Source organism: Sphaeramia orbicularis, chromosome 5 (genome assembly GCF_902148855.1).
Source record: "Sphaeramia orbicularis chromosome 5, fSphaOr1.1, whole genome shotgun sequence".
NCBI lineage: Eukaryota > Metazoa > Chordata > Actinopteri > Kurtiformes > Apogonidae > Sphaeramia > Sphaeramia orbicularis.
Window position 1 is genome coordinate 33,596,324 of NC_043961.1, and position 21,794 is coordinate 33,618,117.

Here is a 21,794-nt window from a genome sequence, read left to right on the forward strand (position 1 = left end):
ATTATTATTATTATTATTATTATTATATTGTTGTTGTTGTTGTTGTTAATAATAATAATAATAATAATAATAATAATAATAATGTTGTTAATCATTGTGTAGTCTCTAAAATTAGTACAGTAATAGTTATTCATATTAATATAACTTTAACAGTGGAAACTTACATATAATTAACCTCATGAAATTATAATCATCACATCATCATCATCATCATCATCTATATAATAATAATATATAAATACTAATAATAATAATAATTATTATTATTATTATTATTATTATTATTATTATTGTTGTTGTTGTTGTTGTTGTTGTTGTTGTTGTTGTTGTTGGTGGTGGTGGTGGTGGTGGTGTTGCCCATTGCCTATAGCCTTGCCCTCAAATGTCTTCGTTCTCCTTCATGTCATGATGTAAATATTTCCTGGGATTAATAAATATTTAATAATATATGAAATAATCTGACATTTGAATTTACGATTTTGAGAGTTTTGAGTCAAAACCCCGAGGTTCTGTCGTGGCACAGTGCTTTATTTGGTCGGTAACTGTGTGGAACATCCTGTTTGTGGAACAGTGCGTGATTTTTTCTGGCGTGATTCATGTCCCTCGGTGTCAGTGAACAGTCGGTGCCAGTAACCTCCGCTCCTCCGTCAGGTGAGTCGGCTCTGCAGGTCAGTGCATGGAGCTTCATGAACACAGAAAACTGAACTCATACACAACCACAGCCTCCGTTTTCAAAAGGTAAGAGGCTTTTTTCTTTTATTATATGTAGTGGATATAAAAACAGATTAACTTTTAAAGGAAGCTTTATGAGTACTATATTCGTCTACGTTTACAGATGACCAAACATTACTCACATTATTGTTGTTCTTTGCTCTTCTTAAGTGTCATAAGAAGTAGCTGTTCATGATAATGTCTTTAATATTCTATATGAATCAGTGCATGTCTATTGAACATACCCAGTAAGTGTGTTAAAGTTGGGAACTATTCCTGCTATGTAACTATTCCCATAGTTAGACCACATGTTGCAGCAAGTTATGTCCTGCCCCCAGATTTGATCTTGGTCTTTACCAACTTGTCACTCTGATAAGCTTGTTGAGCAACAAGTATTAATAAAACTAGCACTTTTATCATTTTCTTAATTTGTCAGTTTAGAGTATTCAGAGTATCCACATCCACAGGGAATCCCTGCCAAATGTGTGTGTGTGTAGGTGTGTGTGTGTGTGTGTGTGTGTGTGTGTAAATGTTTCTCTGACTTTGGATGTTAAACATTCCCTCTCTGCTTTCCTTCAGCTCCTGCTCCAGAATGTTCTCACTGAGGAAAGTATCTTATAGGTAACACACAGTCACGGTGGACTGACGTGGAAATGGTCACGTGGACCGCCTTGCTGACATTATGCATATGGATACAAACACAGACTGCATTGGGACAGTTCAAATGTCCTCCTCCACACAAGCTGGTGGATTTCACTGTAAATTATTCCCTCCCCTACTTCCAAACAGAAAATCCCATACAAAACATAGCTGTGAACTTGGACCCACTGCAGCAAGAGGTGTACATTGGATCCCAGAATGTCATCGAAGCTGTTGATAACACCTTCAAAAAATATGGGAGGTGAAAACTGGACCTATTGGCAGTCCTGACTGTAAAACCTGCCAGGTGTGCGATATAGAAAATGACCCTGAGGATCCACTGGATACAGACAATGAGGTTCTGCTATTGGATCCAGCTGGATTTCTCCTCCTTATCTGTATGTTTGTGGAAGTACTCAGCATGGGATCTGTTACTTCATCAACTACAGTGAAATGCAGCCTGAGCCGCGGTGTTTATATAACAAAAACAAGAACTCTCCATCTAATTGTCCTGACTGTCTAGCCAGTCCACTTGGCACCAAAATCAGCATTGTTGAACAGGGACAAACAACAAATTTCTTTGTAGCCACCTCTGTCAATGACAGAATAGCACAGCGGTATCCAAGGAGATCAATATCAGTGATGAGGCCACTTTCAACTGAAGACGGTTTTGAATTGGTTCAAATGGACTAACAGTGCTCCCCAGTCTGCGAGACTCATACAAAATCGATTACATCTACAGTTTTATACCAAGGAGTTTGTCTACTTCCTGTCCCTGCAAAGGGAGGATCCTTCCATAAGTAATTCAGCCTTTCAGACTCACCTGGCACGACTGTCAATATCAATTCCAGAAGTGTGGATGTACAGGGAGGTGGTCCTGGAGTGTCGGTATGATCCAAAGCGGAGGAGGGCGCAGGGACAGTTCCAGGGAGTTGTGTTTAATGGGCTTCAGGCCGCCTACTTTGGGCGAGCTGGGACAGACCTGGCAGCTGAGCTGGGGGTTGATGAGACAGAGGATATACTTTATGGAGTGTTTGCAATAGTGGATGAGCATGGACATCCCCAAAAAGACTCAGCTCTTTGTGCCTTCTCTTGACACAAGTAAACAAGGCCATTGAAAAAGGCGTTGAGGCCTGCTGCAAGGCAGGCACCGAGCAGCTGTCCAGGGGACTGTACCATTTCCAGCCACGTGAGAACTGCCCACATGAAGTGAGTAACTTATTTCATGCCTGGTTGTCATCAGAGCTAAAGGAACAGAACAAAGGTCACCGTACGCCCAGACAGGAAATGACCTAGCCAGACAAACATTGTGTAATGAAGTCCCCTAGGATAAACAGTGCACTTCATCGTTAAGCTTTATTTTGCTGTAGACAAATATAGGATAGTATAGTATGGGAACTGCAGTGTGGGTCTGAATAGTGAGTACTGATGTAGTGTATGACAGTGGCAGCTCTGATGAAGGTGTGTGAATGAGGGCAGACTCAGAGCAGAGACTGGGAGGGGCTGATGAGTCAGTGGTGTGACCTGCATGTTGCCACAGTGTTTCTCTGCTCTGTTAAGTTTCAGCCTTCGTCCAAGAAAAGGTGGCCACTATTTACAGTACAGACCATTTTGATACAGTCGGGTATGTACTTTATGATAAAAGGCGCATTGATTTCCTTAAGACTAAACCTTACAACCTCTGTATCTGCTTTGAAAACTTTCCTTGTGAGAACTTACAATAAAAGTTCTTTTAGAGTGGGAAGGTAAATGAAGCGTAAAGCGTAAACGGGTCAACCATCTAAAGGTTTCACCTCTGTGTAGCAGCTCATTCTCATAGAAAACACACTGAAGGAAGAGAGTGTTTAGCTGCAGCTCTCAACAAAATAATAAAGGTGTGGTCATTTCCCTGAATGGAGTTCAAGCTCTCTGTCCTTTGAGCTCTCTCAACCATGTGCACACCTCCAGGAATGTGCCAACAAACACAGGTTATAAATCCTGCTGATAAAACGTGGAATTTGAAGGGGAGGGGTCGTGTTAGACAGTGTCTGGTTTATACAGCTCTTATTTGAAGAGGAAATACTACAGATATTGAAGAAATGAACTGCTGGAAAAAAAAACCTAACTCGATTAAAATGTTTTCTCAGAGAAGAAAGTCTACAGTTGCCACTAATATAAATGTATCTCAATTTCCATATTGTTATTATTATTACTCCATATACATCTTTAAAATGTTTAATACAAAGTGGTTAAGGTCTGACAGACAGAGGGGGGCAAGCTGTGACAGGTTACTGCAACTAAACTACTGTGGAGTGGAATGTTTGCCATTAGTTTACCACATCCGTTTGTTTTTATTGTTACTTTATTCTTCACTAGTGTGACTTGAACCGTGCCAAATATTCTTTTTCTTTCTTTTGTGCCAAATATTCCTAATCGTCATGTATTTTACAGTACAGTTTCAGAAGCTGACAATCTGCAATGCAAAGACAACATTCACCATGTAAACCTACTGGGACTGGAGTCACTGCTGTTTTATAACCCTACTTCTCTCACAGCTTGTTGACATGACTGGAGGCCACACTGCAGCACTTCCTTTATAAATTACAGTTTACTATGTCGGCTCTTTCTGTCCTGAGTTCTTTCCTGCAGGCAAGAGAGTGGAACATCTTTTGCACAGATGTAAATATGTTGTGCAAAAAGAATCTAACATTGAAGTGTGAAGTAATTTGTTGCTGTGTGTCTTCCTCCTGTTGGTGCAGAGCGTGCGGGTAACTGCACTCAAATGCCCACTTTGGTGTTAACGCCGTACTACAGACTGGACCTGTTTAACAGAGAGATGAGAGATGTCCTGTTCACTGCTGTCCTGGTCACCACTATCAACAACCTCACACTGGGGCACTTCGGCACCTCGGATGGGAGAATACTGCAGGTAGTATGCAATGAGATTTACGACAAATATAAAGTTATCTCCCCATGTCTGCGTGGGTTCTCTCCGGGTACTCTGGCTTCCTCCCACCATCCAAAGACATGCACTGATAGGTTAATTGGTTAATCTAAAGTGCCCATTGGTGTGAATATGAGAGTGATTGGTTGTTCTTCTCTATATGTCAACCCTGCAATGAACTGGCAACTGGTCCAGGGTGTACCCTGCCTTTGCCCATAAGTAGCTGGGATAGGCTTCAGCACCCCACAACCCTAGTGAGGATAAAGAAGGTTCAAATGATGAATGAATGAATGAATGAATGGAAAAAGTTATTATGTAACCTGTGATGAGGTGTTTTTATGTCTTAGTTTAGAATTATCTGTGATATTTTCTGTGCAGTTGAATTTAAAAATTCATCTAAGCTTCAAAAACCTTGCAATGATGTCAAAATACAGAGACATTTAGAGATGAAATATGCAAAGTTAAAAATTCTCCGAAAACACTGAAGTCCACAGGCAGCGGGTGGGTTTTGTTATAGTTTAATGCATGTGTTTGGTGCACAAACACAGAAAACTGACTAATAAACCAATGGGACCTGAAGCATGATACTGTAGGTAAAACAGGTTTGGTAGAGTCTTGTCTATTATAGGACAGATGTTAAGTATTTACTGTGGGTGAGCATCCAGTAAGAGATTTATAGATGAGAAGATGAAGATCCTTAGTTGTTTCTGAAGCTAAACTGGACTATTTTTTGTTCTTGAAAACATTTCATCTCTCATCCAAGAGACTTCAGTTCCATGAAGATGCGAAGATGTTTATCACACCGCTAGTCTAAAGATAACCAAGTAACTCTGTGATGCAGAAGACAATAGGTGTCATATGCATCACCAGTAATTAATAATGAGAATAGTGATAAACTGAGTTAAGAGGTTTTTCATATGGAAGCAGTAGAATTTCTGTATCTTATGTCCACATAATAAAAATAGAATTTTGTTTAATACTAATGATTAACATCATTTTGTCTAAACTCTGTATAGTTTTCCTGTCTGAAACTGACTACTAATAAGTGTAATGTAGTATAAGTTAACTAATTTCTTGCAAATAAATGTCCATGTGATACAAACAATGTGTTCCTGTTTTCAGGTGATTCTGACACTGACAAGTCCAACTGTTTATGCAAACTATTCTTTGGGGGAAACCCAAGTATCCAGGACAGCAGCAGTCTCACAGGATTCACTTCTTTTTGTTGTGGGGAATAAGGTAGAGTACACTTTGTAATGTCCACCACAAGTGGAATTCACTTTATTTTGCTGCTTCCCTCTCACTTAATTCTTGTTTGTTTCTTCCCTGATGCAGATGTTCAAGGTGCCCTCTGCAGGACCAGGGTGTGCACATTTTACCACATGTCCATCATGTTTAATGGCGCCGCGCTTCATGAATTGTGGCTGGTGTTCTGGAAACTGCTCAAAGCAGCATGAGTGTACCTCACAGTGGAACCAAAATACCTGTGCACCGGTCATTACAGAGGTAGATCTAATGAGGCTAAAGTATAAGTATGCTGCATAGGTGAACTGCAATACTGAACGTTTTTTTTGGATGGTGATCTTTTTTTTGTAGTTTTATCCAAAAATTGTACCAGCTGGTGGACAACAGAACTGACGCTGTGTGGTAGAGAGTTCCAGTCTCATCAGCGACCTCCAGTCATCAGTGATAGAACTCACACCATCATAGTGGGCTCTGGGAGCGTCTGTGCGGTCACGTCTTGGAAGAGCAATAGCCAAGTGTGAGTATTTCACAGGGCTAACACTTCTGCTATTATGCTAATATTGATATAAAATCATTTAGAATACAGCACTTTTCAAATCTGGCTCATAGACCGACTCCACTCTCTTTTTCTTTTTGTTATATTCGATATGCCTGATGAGTGTCATACCTACTAATATTATTGTTTTTATTTGTTTATTTATTTATTTAATCTCAAATTGGGATACATTACCCGGGATTTTGTAGGGTGGGGGTGGAGGGTGGAATAGGGGAATTGTATATACGTTATATGGAAAATCCAAAAGCATGGTTTTCCTTGTATGACTGACACTTTCTTTTATCTTGATTCTAATAAAAAGAATGTTGAAGAATACAGCACTTTTAGAACACTAACAGCATTAGTAAACACTAAATAGGAACATTACTGTTGTGGAATAGATACATTCTTTTGTACACTATGGTAATATGAGTCAACAAACAGAGTAATATTAATGCATTCAACACATTAACTTGTGCTGTGCATTCTGCAGAGAGATCCCTGTGAGCCAGCACCTTGTAAGAACACAAGATGTTGAATCACCCTGATGGTTAAAACATTTTGGAGTGTTGTGTAAATCATTTTGCTCCTATTTACCGCTCCTCACTTCATTAGACAAGCTGCCCCTCACAGTTACTGAATGTATTTATCCACAGAACACATGGACTGTTTACTTCTAATTTTGGCTGCAGTATGGTAGAAAAAAAGGCTTTCCCAGCTCATGTTTTTCCCCTTTTTTTGTTTACTCCATTTCGTCCCCATGATCCAAAACCAGGCTTGTTTGCAATATTCAGGAAAAAACCCCACACCAGAACCTAAACATCACTCTTCAAGTGCATGAGGGGATAATGCACGGCGTCTACTCAGTTGAAGGCAAAGCTCAAATATCTGGCCTCTCTTTTGTGGTGAGAACATGTTTTCATTTGATTAAAATGAATTCTGTGAATATTTTTTCATGGCAGTGATGGAAGTGACTTTATAAAGTGATGAAATATTGTTCTTTTGTCTAATCAGGTGCCTAATATAAAAAATCACCCCAGACTTTGGACCTGTGTTTGGAGGAACACTGGTTACACTAACAGGCAACTATCTGAACAGTGGGATTCAGAGGGATGTCTTAATTGATGGCAAAAAGTGTGTCATTCAGAGGTAAACAGCACAGAAACTGACACAAGGTTATGGTCCACACAGCAGTAGAAAAGGGTCAAGTTAAATCATGGACTTTATTTGGTAACTTTGTTCTTGGTTCTCTGCTGCTATTCATTTGCACATAATATTGTACATAATTGCATTCCACTGTACATACTGTTTATATATATATATATATATTTTTTTTTTTTAATTTGTTGTACATATTCTTATAGTGTGTTTATATTGTGTGCTCATGTTGTGTTTATGCTGTTTTCATTTCATATATCTGAGTATTGAAGTTTACACCTTCTTAGCCAAAAATACCTGTCTAAATTTTATTATTACACAAAATCTCAAGAAAAAGGTACTCAAAACAAGTGAAATATCTGTCAATGCAGCAAGATAATTTCATTTGACAAGATTTCTTGAATTAAGATTAAAATGAGAAATTAACTCTTGAAACAAGGTAATTATCTAGCAGTTCTAAATCTAAGTTGTTGTTTTTTTTTATCTTGGTAAGAACCCAATAATTTGTAGTGTAAACATTCTTGAATCTTGAATCTTTTCAGTGCCTCCAAGGGAAGTGGTGCCGTGTCTTCTATTGTTTGCCAAACAGCAGCTGTACCAGGTGTCAGAAAGGCACCGGTGAATGTGACCATTGACAGCCTCCAAGTGACCAGCACGAAGAAGTTTTCCTACAAGACAAACCCTGTTATCAAGTCTGTACATCCTCACTGTGGTTTTAAAAGGTAGGAAACAGACACTACTCTTCTGCAGTTTGAATGCTTCAAAAGGTTACACAGCTTAAGCAAAGCTGGTATTTATTCATTCATTTTAATAATCTGTGTGATAATATGTTGTTTATGCTGTCAAACAGTGGATCCAGTGTGTGGATTGTGGGTGAGAACCTTGACTCCGCCCACCATACGGTTGTTAACTATACTTCCAGATATCTCTTACTGCAGAACTCTGTCCCTCTTCAAAAGGTACGTTTTTTATTTTTTTTTGTCTTTAAATACATTCACATGTCAGAGTAGTGGCAGAGTAAGTAACATAATTCAGTTCACCTAAAATGCTCCATAAGCTTTATTACATCTAAACATAATTTACAGGATTATAAGAAATTGTAGTTTGTTTATTAACTTTAACAATATATAGTACATGTAAAATGTTTTGTTGTGATTTCAGTCTATATTTTCTGTGGTGATTGTTTTGCAGGTCTGTGAGGGTACAGCTAATGCCACTCATATGGAGTGCAGGACTCCTGCTTTTCCTGAGGAAATGTTAGAAGAAAAGTTTGTGTCTGGAGAGATTTCTATTCACATGGATGGAAAAGCAACCTGTGGAAGAGTCGGTTTGATTATCACTCTGATGCCAATCCTATTCCCTTTGAACATGAAAACAATGTGTTGTTTCTAAAACCAGGAGACAACGAAGTTTCATTACATGTATGTTGTCACTGATCTGTGTTTCCTTTACATATTTATAACAGAACACTGATAATATCTAAATCATGTAATTATTAATACTGATTATGTAGTCCATTTTATCATTTATAACAGCTTTAAACCTTTTTTTTCCCCATATGCACACCAGCATCACAAACTTAATACAGTGAGTTCATGTATGAAGATCACAATGACCATCGGGGGTGACTGTAACGTCCAGGTTCTGTCCAATGAGCTGACCTGCAGGATTCCTAAAGGTTTCGTTATTCCCAGTGAAGGCGTGCCTGTTGAGGTTAGACTTTCTGCTTTTACATCATCTTGAAGCACCTTCTTAAATCAATGTATTTTATGCAAATGAATACTATGATGAATGTAACAACAGTATACCCTTTTCCATTTACCAAGTGTAGGTGTCTGTGAATGGAAAAGTTTATAATGTAGGCACAGTGGTTCTGGATGATGGCAACAACAACACAGTCATTGTAGGCATTGTCCTGGGCATCATCGCAGCATTGGTAGTAGGCGCGAGCCTCGCATTACTTGTGATGATTCACCTAAGGAAGAAAAAGAGAGGTATGGAAAATGTGGACTGTTGATGCCTTTGATAACCTCAGTTATATAATAATGTGTAAACAGCAGTGCATGGCATTTTCTGCTGTGTGTCTACTATGTGCTGACTTTGGCCTTTTGGATCTGTATAGGCTATTCTCCACACACACTGTTTGGTACATTTTATGTGATAAATCCTGTGTATCCTTTCAGCCAACATAGAGAGTCGTTTATCAACAGTGCTTTCCCAGAACCGCTTTGGCGCTAATTCAGATATATCCCCAACGGGCGATTACAGACGGGGTAAGATACCCACATTCATTCATAAATCCATTTCTTAACTGTTCCTGTATCTTTTACTATATTTCCTGTTTTCTTTTAGTCATTTTTACCCCTCGGCCAACTTCCTACCGAAGAGGTATTGTAATTGTTTTATCCCCTGTCTGTCCGCCCTGTCCATTCAATAAAGTAATCACATTATCTGAAGAATGCATTGAGATATTTGCACCAAATTTATACTGTTGATGCATCTTGGTATGAAACAGAAGCCTATTAACAATTGGTGACCTTGACGTACTTTTTCAAGGCCAAATGGCAACATGTCCTTTCAACGACATAATCGCATTATCTGAAGAATGCATTGAGATATCCGCACTAAATTTACACAAAGACAATCTAATGTAAATTATAGGGCGGTAACTTTCAACAGAATCTTACACTATATTTGGCTGAGGGGTTTTAAAAGTGCGCAGCTCATTGTGTTTTGTTTATGTAAGTCTGTAGCAGCCATAGGAAATACAAGTGTCTTTAATAACAACTCATAAAGACTGTCTCCTTTTATTTGTTCTCTTTTATGTGTTACAGTGCAACTACCAGTCAAACCTCAGGCTCAGGAGGAATAGCATTCCAAGGTTTATTATACGCTGCTGCCAGTCAAGACCACCTGTCTGTTCCTTTAATGCCACGAGATAGTATCTCACTGGTCAGCCTAAGCTCTGAACTTCTTGAAGAGGTCAAAGATGTGCTGATTCCTGCAGACATGCTTAGAATTGAGGCTGACCAGATTATTGGCAAAGGTAAGATGCTTAGCTGTTTTTTTTTTTTTTTAAGCATGAAATATTACACAAACATTAACTACCTTTTTTTTTATATGCAGGACACTTTGGCACAGTTTATCATGGATACTTAATAGACAGCAATAAACAAGAGACCCACTGTGCTGTTAAATCCCTGAACAGTACGTTGATAAATGATTTATTAAGGATATCATATAAGCCAAGTTCCTGGCACTTGAACTAGTCTGTTTAACATTATGTTATGTATGAACAGGAATCACGGATGTAGGGGAGGTGGACCAGTTCTTAAGGGAGGGAATCATCATGAAAGCATTCCACCACCCAACATACTGTCTCTGCTGGGGATCATGCTCCCCAAAGAAGGACTCCCTCTGGTGGTTCTGCCTTATATGAAACATGGGGATGTGCGTCATTTCATCCGCTCGGAGAAAAGGGTGAATTTCACATTTAAACTCTGTGGTGACAGCAGATATTTTCAATGTTTACTTGGTTACTTTCGAAGATATTTGGCTTCAGAATGATTCAGTTGTATTTACACTGTGTCACTAGTAAAACAGTGACTGCTAGGGTTGTTTTTGTAAGATTTCTCTGTTTTTCATAGAATCCAACAGTGAAAGACCTGATTGGCTTTGGGCTTCAGGTTGCAAAGGGCATGGAGTATTTAGCCCAGAAGAAGTTCGTGCACAGAGACTTGGCTGCACGTAACTGCATGTGAGTATGAATCACGTACTGATGACTGGCTCATGACTGGGCTTTGATTTGGCAATAATAGGCCAAAAAACGTCTGTTGTCACTTGTCATTTGACTATATAATAATCATTGATGTAAACTGTGGAGATGTTTGTAAATGTTTAGCTAGAAGCCAATGAATTGTTAGATATTTTTGTGGTTGCACAAAGACATTAAGAAAACTAGACAAAATTGTAAGTTTCTTCACAAAGATCTTATGGTCTAAATGGGGATATATTATGATAGGAATGAATATTAACATTATTCAAATCAGTCAAATATGACCCCCCCAACATACTGTCTGAGGAGACAATCCTCTAATAAAAAGCTCTGCCTTCTCTTTTCAGGCTGGATGAAACCTTCACAGTAAAAGTAGCTGACTTTGGCATGGCAAGGGACATCTATGACAAAGAATATTACAGCATTCGAGTCACAAAAGAGTGAAGTTACCTGTGAAGTGGATGGCCATTGAAAGTCTGCAGACGCAGAAGTTTACTACCAAGTCTGATGTGGTGAGTGTGCTTAAGCTTATCAAATAAATGTGCTTGTCACATATTTCATGCATGTTTCTATACTAGATGTTTTGTTTGTTCCAGTGGTCCTACGGTATATTGATGTGGGAGCTGCTGACTAGAGGGGCTAGTCCATATCCAAATGTGGACCCATACGACATCACCCACTTCTTGTTGATGGGACGTCGACTTCCCCAGCCACAGTTTTGCCCAGATACGCTGTAAGAATCATCACTGATCTCTAGTCATAATTTGATGTTTTTCATTTGACTTTGTTAGAACAATTTATGTTCATTGTTGTACTCTTAAGTAGTTGCATCTCATTTCTTCATTTTCTCCATTACTCAATTACGTAATCATTCATTCCTCAGCTATTCGATCATGTTGGCATGTTGGGACCCAGAGCCTGAACACAGGCCTACTTTTCACAGCCTGGTCAGAAAAGTAGATCACATCCTGTCTTGTCTTGAGGGTGAACACTATATCAATCTGAAAGTTACATACATCAACTTGGACCAGCCAAGGCCTTACCCTTCCCTCAGCGGATCTGCAGACGAGGCCGAGGCCTCAGACTCGGACACAGATGGACATAGTGCCAGCTGAGGCTGACTTCATGATGGAAACACAGGAATGCAAATAAAATTGGCCAGCAAATGGGAAGAGGGACAGCTTAACCTTCATTATTTATGTACCACATACATTGTTGATCATTTATAGAGAGACGATCAAAGGCTTGGTTTGGCTGCTGAGTCATTGGTCTCGGTAGGTAACTTCAACTCTTTTTGGAGCTGAGACAAAATCACACTGGAGGTTTCCAATCCTGCTACTACATTTTATTTGTAGCAAAATAGAAAGGGCATCCAAATAGAAGTTTTATTTTATACCATCTGAAGCACAAGCGTTAATGAGACTAAATGAATGTAGACTGTGCTTTTGGTATCAGGTTTGTATGTTGTATTTGGATAGGATGTGGGCCTAGTGAGATGGTACTTAAAAAGTGCTGTACAAATATTTGTCTCTCAATGAGTAGTTATGTAGGATACATAACTGTTTTTGCTCAGGGGTCAGCATTTTCATTTTTCCCTCATCTTTTTTTATTATGTGCGGGGGTATTCATCACATCCACAGATATAAAGAATTTCATTAAATTTGTGTGACTTCATGTAAACTAAGTAAACTGGTACAAGTGAACTGAAGTTTAACAAGTTCCAGCCACTGGATCATGCATTTACTTGGTTACACACTGATCTGAACTCTGCTGTGGAAATGGTACTGAAGCTCTGAACCAGAAGCAGAGGCTTACCATTGCTGGTCATTAACACTAGGGGGCATCCATGCACCTTTTTTTCAATCCAACTTGAGCAGTTGCTGCAGTGCCACTCCATGCAGCAGCATTCAGTTCAACACCAAGTGTTACAACAAACAGAAAACCGTTATTAACCTGAAGCTTAGATATTTGCAGTTCAACTGAGCAAATCTAACAAACTCACACTCACAGCCCAATCAGCTATCATGACATTCTGTTCATAAATTGAGTTCTCTCTACTGCAAACTAGGTAATCCATAGAATTTTAGACATTATGCACTGATTTTTCAACTTTTAGACTGTCAATACAATGTGCTTAACCAAAGAGATGATTAATGTGGTCCAACAGATTTTCTACAAAGGGTAATAAATTGTCTTCTGATATACTTGATGATTTTTGTATTGCTGCAATTTCTTTTTTTCCATACAAAATAGAAATGTTTTTTTTTTTGTTTGTTTTTTTTTACTTTCACTGTGCTGCAATCGGAAAGAGTATTTTTACAGACAAATGGGTAATTGCACACACTTGTCTCTAAAATGTGTACAGATTAAAAGTTTGCTTAGACCCTTTTATGCTCTTCAATAAAAAAAAAATCATGCACATAGTCAAACAAAGGCTTGCCACTTAAAACATCTTTATTACTATGTATTAGGCATATGAACTATTCCAATACATGTGGGAACATGCAGGTAAAAACAGCAGAAGGCGGCCGCAGTAGTGTAGTCCTTCATGAAAGTGGACCATCAAAGCCATTGGACTAAAAAGATGAAGAGTCCAGTGACACAGGTCCAAAGCAGTAGTTCAGAGCTTGTCCCCTGCCAGGTGGATGAGAGCAAAACACACACTGTCTGAATTATGTCAGCTCAACCCAAGCGGAAACTGCAAGCTTCTGCCCAATCTGTGTATCTAGCCTTATAATGTCCTGATGAATAATTTATGTATCTAAAAAAAAGATTTTTATCCTTTGCCTTTAGGTACTGAAAAGGTGACAATAATATGCCAAACTCTGGTCGTGTTCAGGTGAAGCAGCCAACAGATACTTAAACCAGTTCAGTTTTTGTCATGAACCAACCTGTGACATAAGCAAACAGGATTCAGTGTGTTTAGATTAATGCTGATCAGTTTATATATATATATATATATTATATATATATATATATATATAGTGTGGTGTGTGTGTGTGTGTGTGTGTGTGTGTGTGTGTTGTGGTGAGTGTGTGTGGTGTGGTGTGTGTGGTATAAAAACAGCATGATACGGTACTATACATTAGTTCATTAGACCACCTATAGTACATTCTACATATGAGGACTCATAAATCTAATGCAATAACTGTGGACTCTAAAGTTTGTCAGTAGATTAGACAGATTTGTCCCTCTACCAGTGTGAATGACCCAATAATTAACCCATCAGGGCACATTCTAGGATTTAATGAATTCCAGTGGCATTTCATATCAAAGTTGGCATGAAACAAGGGACACTGGCACTGGAAAAAGGAAGATTGGCATCAACACTGGTTAAGAAAAGTCTTGGCAATTATTTATAATTAACATTAAGTCAAAAAGCCAAGTCATTTCATACTGTATAAGCAGTAAGTTTTCCTTGATCATTTAAGTTATATCAATCACAAATGAACACAAGGAGTTATTCATAAGAACTTAATAAAAAAATTATACAACTACTTTGATGGACCAAGTAAACAAGACTATTAAATGTGCCCTGTCAAATATCAGATTTCTGTTTGCAAATGACTGGACAAATTAAATCAAACTGATTGATTTAGTCTTGTGGAAATCTAATTTGCAAGAAAAATATGTCTGGTAGGACTGGCTTTTCACCTTATACAAGTTTCCATTAGGAAATATTACAACAAAAATCAAAAAACATAATCTTCCAGTGCTATGCAGATAGAATACAGATAGCCTATATTAATCTGAAACATTATGAAAGGGCCAGTAAAACTTCAACCATTTCTTTAAGCCTTAAAGCCCAGATAACTGTAGTTTCCTACTTCTAAATTCGCTTGGCCCTGACAAACCAAACAAACTCCATCACTATGTAACTGCTCTGGACTGCATTGCCTTGACCTCCAGCACCACCGTGAGGAACCTGTTCAGTTACAGTTATTTTGAACCAGGATATGTCCTGTAGCCTACGTGGGGTGGTTGGCCCACAGATCAACACTACTGATCCATAGAAGAGCAGGTTGTCCACATGTTTGATCCTCCCTGTCTCCTGTCCTCGTGTCTGGCTGCTGTCAACATGGTGAAGTGTCCTTGGACAAGACACTGAACGGGTGGAATGAGCTGAGCTGTACAGCATTTGAATGTCAGCAAGGTTGAAAACCGCTGTGTAAATACAGGTCATTTGCATAAAACAAGGCTCCGGGACTCTTTTCACCTGCCTATAGTATGAAAAAAGCAGTTCTGAAAAACAACTTCACGCATGTGTAACTTGTAGACTGGACTGCTGTTGTTCCTACCAGAATGTCACAAAAACCTCTAAATAAAAAAAAAAAAAAAAAAAAAAAAAAAAAAAAAAATGGCAAGACCATTCATAATGATCTCATATTAGCTTCCTTTTTTTCAAGACTTTATTACTTTTGTCGTTTAATAAATTGACTCAAATGAAATAAACTGACACAAGTACAAACTTCAGAGAAAAATGTAGTGATGGGATTTATAATTTTTTGGTTATTATTATTTTTATTATTATTATTATTATTATTATTATTATTATTATGTTGATTATTTGATGGGGTACCCTGGTTACTCACCTGGCAGATCACATCCCATATTGTCAAGTGATTTTCTAGCGGCCTGGGGTTTGATTCCTGGCTCAAGTTTTGGGATGTGGGAGACACAAGTGATGTCCATGATGGTCTTCATACAACCTGGATCAGATAACCCAACCATGGTGGATGGAAACCTGGCTTGTGTGCCAGAAGAACTCTTGATCCAAAACTGAGGTCCTTTATTGCAGCCTCAGCGATGCTGAGTAGGGTACAGACCATGTATAGTTAACAACAAACAAAGCCTTTACCCCCCCGTTTCCACAGGTCTGTGATGTGCCAGCAAGAATCCCCACTCAGCAATTGATCCAGCAGCTCCTGAATCATCACCATTTTTGTTCATTTGGCTCTTCCATAGAGGTTCCTCTTTTGGAATCATCAAGTACTACTGTGTAAAGAACATCACATCTGGCTTATGTCTGAGGTTGTTCACCAGCTGGGATAAGGTGTTGCTCTCCCTCTCTGCAGGCTTTGTTATTACCTCTGCCAAGGAGGTATGTTTTTTGCCGGCGTTGGTTTGTCTGTCTGTCCTGTCCGTCCGTCCGTCCGTTCCGTCCGTCCGTGTGCAAAATAACTCAAAAAGTATGGATGGATTTGGATGAAAATTTCAGGAAATGTTGATACTGGCACAAGGAACAAATGATTAAATTTTGGTGGTGATTGGGGGGGCATTGATCTGCCTTGGCAGAGGTCGGCGCTCTTCAAGTGCTTTTCTAGTTGTTAGCTGTGGCTTTGGAGATGGCCTGTGGAGCTGGATTCAGGATGTGGAACAGCTGGAGAGACACTCTTGTCCAACATATAGAGATTTGTCGATCCAAGACCCCCCCCACCCCAACACACAAACACACACACACACACACACACACACACACACACACACACACACACACACTGACATATGCCTGTTGCTTTATTCTCTTCAACATGAGCCCGCACCTCCATCAGGACAAGGTGGTACCTGTCCCTGTCATGGACCTTATTAGAGTGAGGTCATGAAGCAGCTCCTTACACATCTCAGCAGCAGTGCAAAGACTCTCAGCATCTTGAGGCCATGCCTGTTGGTGCCTCCCCAGTTTCCCTGTATGAGTCCCAATAACAACATCCACATACTGCTGAGCAGGTCCCTGAACTCCTCATTGAGGGAGGAGCTGAATAGAGGAGCTCCACAGTTCTATAGGGTGCTTCATTCATTCAGTCCTGCACTGTTTAGCCTGGGTCTGTCCCACACATCTGCTGAGGTAGCTACTGATCTTCCCCTACATTTCCTCATCTGCTGACAGGGTTCCCCTGTACACCAGCAGGGGGCCACGTCTCAATTTCCGTGACAGTTGCTTGGATTGCCACAGAATCTCTGAGGCTACATTCAAAGACTTTGCCCGGAGGCTCTTGACAGGTTAAAAAACGTATTGGATATTTAACACCCAAAAATAGGTGAGAAAATATTGCTTGGCTTTTACAACTCTTCTAAAACAAAAGAACTTCTTCAGTTTATTTTCAATTTTAGACCTCCAGAAAAACAAGTTTTATTCTTAGTAGTTCAGTTTAATTTAACAGTAAAAGCCATAATGTTCACATCAAACTAACAGTAAATGACAAGATGATACATTTGCAATAGAATGAGCTCAGGAATTAAATCACCTAAATGCAACTGAAAAAATAAACATAAACTGTAACATATAACAGCATATTATCAGAAAGAATCTGTACTATATCACTGGTACCCATGAGAAAGCTCAAAGGATTTGTTTCAGGGAAACTGACAAATTGTAGCTGACAAAAATAGCTTCAAAGCAAAAGGACATGCTGATGAACTTTTAATTTGATTGGCAGTCTTTTTGGCAAAAAAATAAATGACAAAAAAAAAAGCACTCCTGGTTTGATAGACTTATGAGTTGTGATGAAATAACATGAATCCTTTTTAACCAGTTATCCTAACCACTGAAGGTTGTTTATATTCCATGTTTTGTTTGGAATCAATCAACCTTTAAAGGTATTAATGATATCAACAAATCTGGCACACTTCAGTTACTCATTCTTAATCGAAATCCACATCACGATTAGAGTCATTCATTTACTAAAACAACAACCCATACAGACAGGTCTGGAACACTTGGAAACAACCGCAAAACACATCTGGTTTGTCTACAGTCTGAACAACGCCTCTTCTCTCTACCTGTACCTCGGTTCTGGTGTCTTTTGCCGTGGAACTGTACACCTCTGATGTGCCTGTTACCTGTGTGATGTTTCTTATTAATGTTGTTATTAATGTTAATGTTTCTTATTTCATATTTCATATTCTTATGATGTTTCTAACTCACCCAAAACCAGTCACTGGAGATTTGCAACCTGATGGTTCAATCTGAAGTTTGGGGAGGGAGTTTTTCCTTCTCACTGTTACAAAATGAATATTCAAGAGTCGTGATAATACGCAATAATACTGTGAATTCTTGAGCAGAATGGTCAGGTGCCTTGAGATGATTTTGTTATGACTCAATGTTGCATAAATAAAACTGAACTGACTTAAAATGAAATGCTATTTGACAAGCATTGGCATAAAATGCACCATGGTGCAATCACTAGGGTTATATGTGTTCTCTGATTTTAGAAAGCTCCTTCAGACCAGCAAGTATTTAATAAATGCTTCAACAGTCTGAGCAGTACTGATGTGCAAAATCCGCTCGTATTGAAAATTCCCTTTTAAAGTTGTTTTGTTTCTGTAAAGATAGTTATCAGTAAATGATTAAATCAATCATCAAGGAATAAATGAAGAAATGCATTTAGTACAAAAACTTACCGGGTAGTTCTATTGATTTAGAAGTTTACAGGCAGATACTGCATGTTCCCCTCCCCTTGGCACGAAACACCTCATACACATCCTGTTCCAGTTGCACAGTGAGGTGTAATATCTGCACTGAAGAAGTTGCGTAGCAGACCCCTAAAGAGTCTGGTCTAAAATTCCTTTTGTTGTCTTCCAGTCTATACATTTATAAATATTTTACACTTTTATTTTCACTGCCTGGTTTTGAAGCTGGGTTGGGTGGAGTTTGTGAAACTGCAAATATCACACAGCAGCTGTTGCATGATCCATGACAAACTGGACAAGAAAAATGAAAACATAGCTACCTTCCACCTGTCAAAATGTCTTCTCTGCAGACTCCAGATAAAACCGGTGGAAAAATAAGTATGATTAAGCCAGCCTAATCACACTATGTTAAAAAAAACCCAAAAAAACTGCATTTTAACCTCAAGATGCTATGTAACAACTGGTGAGTTTACACTGTACATGTGGCAAAGTGTGACTTGGGGTTTATAGGTGGAGTGGGGATATAAATAGATTGAATACAGTTGCCTCTAGTGTGAACATTTATTTCTAATCAAAAATAGCATTAATGAATATGGAGCTAACATCTTTAAATGGCCATTGCTGTTTGCTGCCAAGTGACAGTTTCATATTGGATGTGATGATGTTAAGTTGAATAAGATCTATTATAGCGTGGTTAATGTGCATTTTAAGCCTGGAATAAAAATGACTAAATAATTTAACATTTGTTTTAAGTACAATCTGTCTCTTCCTTCCCGTTGTTGAGTTGCTGTCCCACCTTTGTACAATTAAAAAAAAAAAAAAGTATGCTCAGAAATTTGAGTTTTTTTTTTTTTTTTTTTGTGTGGAATTAGGATATCAAAGTCAGGGTGAAAAAAATATGATCCAGCATGACATAGTTCTGCTGACATGTCTGTTCATACAAAATGATTTGTCTGTAACGACTGGGAAATAATGTCATTATCCTGCTTGGCCTTTGTAGAAGTATCTGATTTTAGATGATCTGCACTGCACCACTTGATATAAAATGGCCCGAGGAACAATAGAAAAAAGCGGGAAAATCTTGCCTGATTCACTGTTTTGAGCTGTACCTTGCAGGTGTTTTGAGCCGGGCTGTGAATGCACTGAAACTTTCAAGCTTTCAACATTGCTGAAGGTCTGTCAGTTTTTAAACCTGCAGAGGGAGGCAGTGAAAGAAAATATGGAGATTGCAACAAGAGCTTACACTTGATTACACAGTCATACTTTCTCAGATATTTGATGGTAAAGCAAGCATTGCCATGTAAATGATGTATTAATTATCACTTCATATATTTTTCAATAATATCTTAAATATCACCTTATAAATTCTTTAGTTAAGAAGCAAACCTAACTCGGAATTTGATGTTCTGGCATTAAGATACCTGCTCAAATTATCATCTTATGTAACATTCTTAATCCTTTCCATCTTAAAAGCATAACTTCCTCAGCAAAATATCTTGTAAGTGGGTTTGTAGCCTTTCTCACACTTTTGTTCTCTGATTGAATCTGCTATCCTTGAGCTTGTGTACCATCAGTATATACCTGAATAGCAAGGCAATCTTCCTCCCTCTCCCTTGCTCTCCTCCATTGTTGCACTACATTCAGACGGAGGATGAAGAGCTGGGAGGTCACAGATGGAGAGAAGTGTTATGTTTGTTCCCGTCTCTGCTCTGTGAGTGAATGTCTCCACAGATGGGATTACATTGAAAGGGCAAACACAAATTTGCAGAGCAATTAAAGCGCTTTAGAGACACAAGGCCATGCCAGGCACATACTAACTGTACTTGTTAAGAGGTTTTCATCCATCTTGTTATAAATGTGCAGGCTATTTTGTGGATTAAAAAATGCACACTTTGTTGCTGCAAAAGATACAGGTTATACACACCACATTAACTATTTAGATAGTCACACAAATGCAATTAAATGTGATGAAACATTTCTTTTGTAGACAAACATGCTGTATACACACACACACACACAGACAGACACAGACAGACATAGATAGATAGATAGATAGATAGATAGATAGATAGATAGATAGATAGATAGATAGATAGATAGATAGATAGATAGATAGATAGATAGATAGATAGACTGTATACACTCATCTTCTCTCTGTTTTTCAAGTTTTTGACAAATGCAGAAGAACTACTGTATTTGACTACAGTTTCTTCTGCATTTGTCAAATTCTCATTAATTTTTCATACAAAGATTCCACTGATAGTGTGCATTCACAGAGAATATTATACGAAACATCTTAGTCTCTCTTGTGAAACCACTTATTGTAAAATAGAGGGTATTGTGTTCATGTATTATTTGTGTGAGGTTCTTCTGTGTGTCATTGTTATGTCAGTTGTGAGGCTATAATTATGTTTAGGGTCATATAAAGATACAATGACAATAGAATTAGTTATTCAAAACATTTTTTGTGACTCACCTTCAATGGCACCTTACATACACAACAGGCTTTCAGTGCCATATGTGCATATGTAATTATTTCACTTTAATGATAATGTGAAGCAACTCAGGAAGGTAAAATGATGCAGGTAAATGTTAATACATTATAATTAATTCAACAAATTGTTTTGCAAAACACTGTTGCATTATGTAATCATCGTCATCTCTTTGTTGTTTTGTTTGGAAACAAAATTACACAAAACCTACGGATTTTCATGAAACTTAATGGGCCAGGGATTAACCCAGTGTTTTTCAACCTCAGGGTGGGACCCCACATGGGGTCGCCTGGAATTCAAATGGGTCACCTAAAATTTCTAGAAATTGATAAAAAAACAAAACAAAAAAAAACAAACAAAAAAAAAACAACATACTAATAAAAATATATATGGTGAGTTGACAGAGACAATCACAATACATAAAAGACATGACAAACTCTGAAGCTGAAACTGAGGCACTGTGGTACTGTCTATCTCTCAAATGTTCATTGTGGACGGTTTAAGATGCTGCAGCTCTTTCATTAATTCATAGTTTGAGTTATTGCTTGTTCAGTATTAAATGTCACCTTGTAAATCCAAGCTGGACTCACTGTACATATCCTGACCAAGGAAAAAAAAAAATTCTCACTTTGTGCAGTAATCTACACCTGGCTTTTCTGCCTCTGTCCATAATAATATACATTATATAGACTAAATGTCATCTAAAATGAATGTTTTTTTGAAACATAGTATAGCAAACAATTACATGATCGAAAAACAAATTAATTTTAGCAAAAAAAAGTCTCTGTCTTGAATGTCTGGGGTTGTCAGAAATTTATGATGTTAAAATGGGGTCATGAACCAAAAAAGGCTGGGAACTACTGGATTAACCCATTACACTCTGAAGCCGATCCATAAAAAGGATGG

General features: G+C 38.3%; 1 pseudogene; it reads left to right on the forward strand.

Moving 5' to 3' along the window:
• The first annotated feature begins 1,282 nt into the window (after positions 1 to 1,282).
• Positions 1,283 to 12,125, forward strand: LOC115419709 (macrophage-stimulating protein receptor-like; annotated as a pseudogene).
• The last annotated feature ends 9,669 nt before the right edge of the window (positions 12,126 to 21,794 follow it).